Raw genomic sequence first — 7,525 nt, 5'->3', positions numbered from 1 at the left:
AAAAAAGAGGCTGAAAGATTTTTTGCTGAGTTTCTATCTCATGAACCAGATGATTTGCACGGGAGAACTGTGGAAAAATACAGCAGATCATTAAATTCAGACACGGTTGAGGAAAAGAAAATGCACTTACTAAACCATTAACTGATGCAGAAATCAGAGATGTCCTATTTAGCATGCCGAGTGAGAAATCCCCAGGACATGATGGGTTTACTGTATTATTTTTCAAGGCTTCATGGAGTATCATCTCAAAAGATTTCACTACTGCAGTGCACTCTTTCTTTAGCAAGGGATTTCTACCAAAAGGTCTTACTACTAAAATCCTCGCTATCAGTCCCAGGAAAGATGAGCGTGGAGATGAGAGACTATAAAACCTATCTCATGCTGCAATGTCCTATATAAGGTCATCTCAAAAGATCATTGCAAATCGATGAAAAGACTCTTCCTCATGCATATCTTATAATCAGTCGGCTTTTGTGGAGATAGATTGTTTAGAGGAAAATCTTCTACTAGCCAGAGATTGTCAAAGACTATCACAAGAAAGACATATCTCCAAGATGTGGAAAGTAGATTGACCAGCAAACTTCCACTCAGTTCACTGGCCATTTCTCTTGAATACCCTCAGAGCTTTCAATATGCCGGAGCAGTTATCCAGGTGGATCAAATCTGCGTGTGTACACATCATTCTCAGTGCAAGTCAATGGGGGAATTGGCTGGGTTTTTCAGAGCAAGCGTGGCTTGAGACAGGGCTGTGCACTCTCTCCTTACCTATTTGTAATATGCATGAATGTGCTTTCCCATATGATAGATAAGGATGCGGAGAGGAGAGAGAATAGGATACCATCCAAAATGCAAGAACCCTCTGCCGCATCTGTATTTTGCAGATGATCTGTTGGTATTCACTGATGGTACAAAGCGGTCTATTGAAGGAATCCTCAGAATCTTTGAAGAGTTTGCTGTAATGCCGATCTGGAAATAAGTTTGAGAATTCTACTATCTACATGTCTGATACCACTGAGGATCAGGAATCAGATATTTCTCACTTGCTTCCCCTTTGCTTCAGGAAAATTACCAGTCCGCTATTTGGGGCTTTCACTTCTCACAAAGTGAATGACGGTAAATGATTATATGCCCTTGGTGGCGAAGATAAGGAGAATAATGAGATCTTGGACTGGTCGTTTTCTTTTGCATGCTGGCCGGCTTCAATTGATTAATCAGTCATTATGAGTCTCCCAAAATTTCTGGGTAGCGCTTTCACGTTACCGAGTAGTTGTCTGAAAGAAATTGAGCAGCTATGTGCAGCTTTTCTCTGGTTGGGACCGGAACTAAAACGACAATATCAAAGGTTAGTGGCAGGATTTATGTCTGCCAAGAATGAGGTGGCTTGGGAATCGGACCTTTACGGGAAATAAATAAGGTACACTGTCTGAAACTGATTTGAGAATTACATCTGCAAGATCCCTCTGTGTGAGTTAAATGGATTCATTGCTATTTGGTACAAAAAGGATCATTCTGGTCGATTTCAGAAAACACAGCTTGGGTCTTGGCTTTTGAATAAGCTACTGAGTGAGAGATATCACAAGGCAATTTACAAAACTTAAGTAGGAAATGGATATCACACATCATTCTGGTATGAAGTATGGTCTCCAGTTGGGTGTCTGAAGGAGGTAGTGTGTGAACGAGGCATCATCGCACTTCGTATTGCGACAATGCCATGATGGTAGATCTTATATCAAATCATAGAAGAAGGAGACATAGGACGAGTGTTCTAAATGATATTGAGAATGAGATTGATAAGTTGCATGTAGGGGATGCTGATATGGATGACATACCTTTATGGAAAAGTGCAAAAGAGAACCTTTTCTGATAAATTCTCCTCGAAAAAGACTTGGAGCAGTTGTGACAAAATCATCAAGTTTGTAACTGGAGCAGAGGAGTGTGTTTCCCCAATCTACTCTGAAATACTCTTTTATGATATGGATTACAATGCATAATAGGATGCAAACAGGTGATAAAATGTAAGCTTGAAATGCTTCCATAAACACGGAGTGTGTTTATGTCATGAGGTTCAAGAAACTTGTCAACATCTCTTCTTTAGATGTTCTTTATCCTCCAAAGTCTGGGAATCTTTTGGTAAAGGGCTCTTAAAAGGAGATTTTACCACCGACTGGATAGCTACAATATCCATGATCTAAGGTTCAAGCTATCCTCCACAGAACTGTTTCTTCTCTGATACTCACTTCAAGTTGCTGTGCATAGTATATAGAGAGCACAACTCTAGAAGCCATGGAGAACAATCGAAAGATACCACTACTCTGAGCAAGTTTGTGGACAAACTATACGGCTTCATTTGCTTGCAGTCAAAACAAAGGATCATACTTGGAGAGGGGGCTACGTACTTGGTTTGGAACAATATATGTTCTAAACACACCATGAAGACTGAGAAGTTTTTCATTATTTATTAGTTTATAGATAAGCTGAGTACATAGAAAAAACAGTTGCACTAGGTGTAATACAGTTTTTTGCTTGAATATAGTTTTACACTCATTCAAATATATAACTTTATTATTTGTCAAAAATTTAAGTAATTTAAAAACTTATAACCGTAATTCATTAGTTTATTACTTTTTATTTTTCTTGTCATTAATATATACATACTCATATAGACTGTGAAGACCAGACTGGTAACTCTGCATCCATGTGACGACGATAGATTCATTAGTTTATTACTAAATGACTCTAATTGTATTCTAGTTACTGATTTATTTTTCATACATGTTTTACCTCTGAGTCCTTTGTTATAGAAAATAATAATTACAAAATATCATTACTCAGAGACTTTTTTTTCATTACTCACAGATTTATTTGTCTATTTATTTATGTAACACAAACTTATATTTATTTTCTTTGGTGACAGATTTTCTTATAATATTCTATAGACTAATTAGATTTCTACATATTTATTTTAATAAATTTGTCACATTTGGCACTTATTTATTAAACTTTTACAGATTTAATAAGACGATCTCTTTGACCACAAATTTATTCAACTTTTAAAAAAAAAACAAATCTATCGATTCCTTTATAAATTTGTTTTTTCTTGGCTACCTATTTTACCTATTTCTGATAAATTTATTTGGGTTTGACTGATGTATTATCGTTGACAACATATTTACTTGATTTTGAAAGAGTTTAATATAGATTTGATAGATTTGTTTATCCTTTGACCACAAATTTTACAAATTTGATAGATTTATTTTACTTTGGTGACTGGTTTAGTACGATTTTACCAATTTGTTAATTCTTTGGCCAAATATTTATTCATTCCACTTAACCGAACTGGTTATTTAAACAGATTAACCATTAAGTTCTGAATTATTTTAGTTAACTAATTATTTCAATTGAAACTAGGTGTTTTCCTGAACCATGTTGCAGTAAAAAAAATTTCAAACTTAATTTATATTTTAAATAAATTTTATAAATTACTATAGATTTTATTATTTTTTACCAATATTTAAATATAGATTTGATTTAGTTAAATATTAAATTAGGATAAATTGATTTTGTTTATTTAAAAATATATTGAAGAATATATATGTATATATTTAAATTATAATTTTAGATAGTATTTTCTATCTATTTATATTATTTAAATATATTAAATAATTTTTATAATACTAACTAAATGATATAAAATTGTATAATTGTAAAAATTTTAAACTAAACAATATTTATAAAATTTGTAGACATATAAGAAACAAATGATTTTACGATTAGAAATCTAAATTTAGTAAAAATTGTAGCAATTTTGAAAGCTTTAGTAATACAAATTGTATATATAGAAAATAAAATAAAATAATATTTTGAAACTTTTATGTTATATATGAATATATCTATTTTATAGATGATGTATGAAATATTACCATATTTAAAAAAGTTCACCAAAAATAAATATCAATATTAAATGCAATGTAAAGTTATTACCATATTCTAAAACATTTACCCAAAATATAAATCAACATTAAATGAAAAAATTCATGTCATATTTTTCTAGACGCTATGTCATCAATTTTAGTACTCATGTCATATTTCTTTTGTGAAACTAATTGTAAAGATGACATGTGGCAAAATCACTTTTTAAATAATGTACATGTGAAAAATCAAAATCTTACAAATCAACAAATTAAATTGAGTAAACCCATACAAATTAAGTAAACCAAACCATAACCAAAACATAACTGTAAGACCTGCAAGGTTTAAGTTCAGCTTATGATTAGTCCTTTTATATGGTTTCTGAATTTTTATAGAAACTAGTTTGCTTCTGGTTCTTCTGGTTATGAACAATTCTCTGTTAAAATTGCATGTGATGTTTTGTACCCGCGTGGCAAGGCTTTCACTTGTCTTTCGTATCTAGAAAACAACATGGTATGTGTGCATTGGCTTTCACTTGTCTTCCGTATATGTTTTTTGAGAGTTACTTAGAAAACAACATGGTATGTGTGCATTGTTCCTCTACTCTTTCTCTATGTTTTCATCTTGTATTAATTTACCCTGAGTATGTATGTGATGGGTTCTTCCCTCATTTTGTTTTGTTTCTGGTTGGTGCTACTTACATTTCTTTATTAAAATACATATACGTAAAAAATAGACAGCAAACTGAAGCTGAAACACACTTTGAATCCTTGATACACTAATAAAATTACACACTGTAATTACTAGATAAATAAGTACATGAACTAAAACTAATCAGACTAAATGCTTACTAGATAAACAAGTGCAGGAACTAAAACAACTAAGACTAAACGTTTCACTAATAAGACTAAACTTCACAATACTACTTTGGTGAATTATGGAATAGATGAGTGATTTGAGGCTCTCCAACAGCGACAGAAATCTCAGAAGCAAGCTTCCGTCAAAGGTCTTGAATCATCCCGTCACTTAACTCTTCGAAAGTACAACCAATAGCAATGTACTTTATGGTATAGACTCCACAAATGAAGATGATGCGTTAATAGTTCATGGACAAGCTTGCACACAATGTGCAGTTGACTTAGAACAAGCCATAATAAAAGCTCACACACAAAAGGAAACAATCAATCGATCAGTTAAAGCTCAACAACAAAACAAACAAACACCAATATTAAGGAAAGAGGCGACTAAATACATATGCACTCAAATCAGAGAAGCAAATACTCAATAAATTAGGAACACTAACTAAACAGAGCAATGTAAGAATCTATGAACAGATAAACAAGCAATGACCTAAAACACACAATGAATTAACAAACCAGAAATCAATTATATGGTGCTGAGATGATAGAGATCAATTATATGATCGCATTCCTTCAATCAAGTTTGTTTTGAAGGGATGCGAGAAGAAAACACTAAGTAATGTCTATTACATACCTGGACTACGAAGCAATATTGTGGTCCTAGGACAAGCTACCGAGTCTGGTTGTGAGGTAAGCATGAAGGATGACGTACTTATGCTATTTGATCGAACCGGTTTCTTGATGATCAAGACGACTAGGTCAAGGAACCGCCTATACAAAGTGGTTCTACAGGCTGATGTCGTGCAAAGTTTGCAAATCAAGTCGCCTACCGACTGCTTAAGATGGCATGCCCGGTTAGGGCATGTGAACACTGAAACTATGAAGACTATGATAAGTAAAGAGTTGGTAGTTGGCTTACCAAGTATATCGATTGAAAGGGAAACATGTGTATCATGTTTGCTCGGGAAGCAAACAAGGAAACGGTTTCCTCAGGCTACCTTATATAGAGCTACACATCCACTAGAGCTTCTTCATGGAGACCTTTGTGGGCCTATCTCCCCTCCTACGTCAGGACATAAACGATATGTGTTCGTATTGATCGATAATTTTTCAAGATATATGTGGAGCATATTACTTAAACAGAAGAGTGAAGCTTTTGAAAAATTTAAGGTTTTCAAAGAACTTGTAGAAAAGAAACTCAGACGACAATGAAGACATTCGATCAGACAGAGGTGGAGAGTTCATGTCACTTGAATTCAAAAGATACTGCGACACACACGGGATTAACAGACACATGACAGCTCCGTATTCTCCTCAACAGAACGGAATTGTCGAGGGATGAAATCAAACTTTACTTGAGATGACGAGAAGTCCACTAAAGCATATGAGCTTACCAAATATGTTATGGAGAGAAGTGGTTCGCCATGCCACCTACTTAATAAACAGAGTTGCAACACGATCTCTGCTAGGATCAACACCGTACGAAGCTTTGCTAAATAAAAATCCAAACGTCAGTCATCTCAAGGTTTTCGGGTGTGTTTGTTATGCTAGAACAGAGACCGCGGGAAAAAAGAAACTTGACAATCGATCGAGGGTCTTGGTGCACTTAGGAACGGAACCAGGCTTTAAAGCTTTATGACTGCTTGACCCAAAGAGTAAGAGAATTGTGGTAAGCCGAGATGTGTATTTTGATGAAGAAAAACAATAGGGTTGGAATAAAGAAGTTGGTCGGGTGAAGAAACGTTTGAAATAGAGCTACTTCCGTTAAAGGATACCGAGATACATTCTGAGACTCAAGAGATAAACAAAGAAGAAGTCGAAGAAGCCGATGAAGATATAGATGGTGGAGACGATGGTGACGACTTGCCTCAGGCCGAACCAAGGAGATAATCCTGAGTATGCATGAAGCCTCTGCATCTCGAGGATTACATTCTGCTTTCTGAGGTAGAATGTGAAAGACTTTTAGTGGTGATAAACAACGAACCATGGGACTATAACAAGGCAAGAGACCAAAAGGTTTGGGTAGATTCTTGCAAAGAGGAGATAAGTTCCATCGAGAAGAATAACATTTGGATACTAGTAGATTTGCCGAAGGGTTTCAAACCTATTGGTCTTAAGTGGGTATTTAAGATAAAGAGAAACGCAGATGGAAGTATCAATAAATACAAGGCATGGTTAGTGGCGAAAAGTTATGATCAACGCCACGGGATCGACTACGATGAAGTCTTCGCTCCGGTAGCACGTGTGGAAACGATCAGATTGTTTATTGCACTTGCGGCAGAGAATGGTTGGGAGATTCACCATCTTCATGTGAAAACTGCGTTCTTGCAAGGAAAATTGAAAGAAGAGGTCTATGTTACTCAGCCTGAAGGATTCGTGATCAAAGGTAAGGAGAACAAAGATTACAAGTTGCATAAGGCTCTCTACGGCTTAAGGCAGACACCGAGGGCTTGGAATGTTAAGTTAAACGGAATCCTGAACAGCTCTGTTTCACTCGATGCACTAAAGAACCATCGCTTTATAGAAAAGAAGACGAGAAGGGCCTTCTCCTTGTGTGCATCTACGTTGATGACCTTCTGGTTACAGGTTCATCTTTGGACTCGATCACCGTTTTTAAACAAGAGATGGCTCAAAACTTAGAGTTGAGTGATCTTGGTAGACTAACCTACTATTTGGGCATTGAAGTTTGACAAGGCGTGGGAAGAATTGTATTATCGGAAGACAGGTATGCTTAGAAGATTCTTGAGTTAGCCACT

This window comes from Raphanus sativus, chromosome 3 (genome assembly GCF_000801105.2).
Source record: "Raphanus sativus cultivar WK10039 chromosome 3, ASM80110v3, whole genome shotgun sequence".
NCBI classification, from domain to species: Eukaryota; Viridiplantae; Streptophyta; class Magnoliopsida; order Brassicales; family Brassicaceae; genus Raphanus; species Raphanus sativus.
This window is presented reverse-complemented; position numbering follows the sequence as displayed.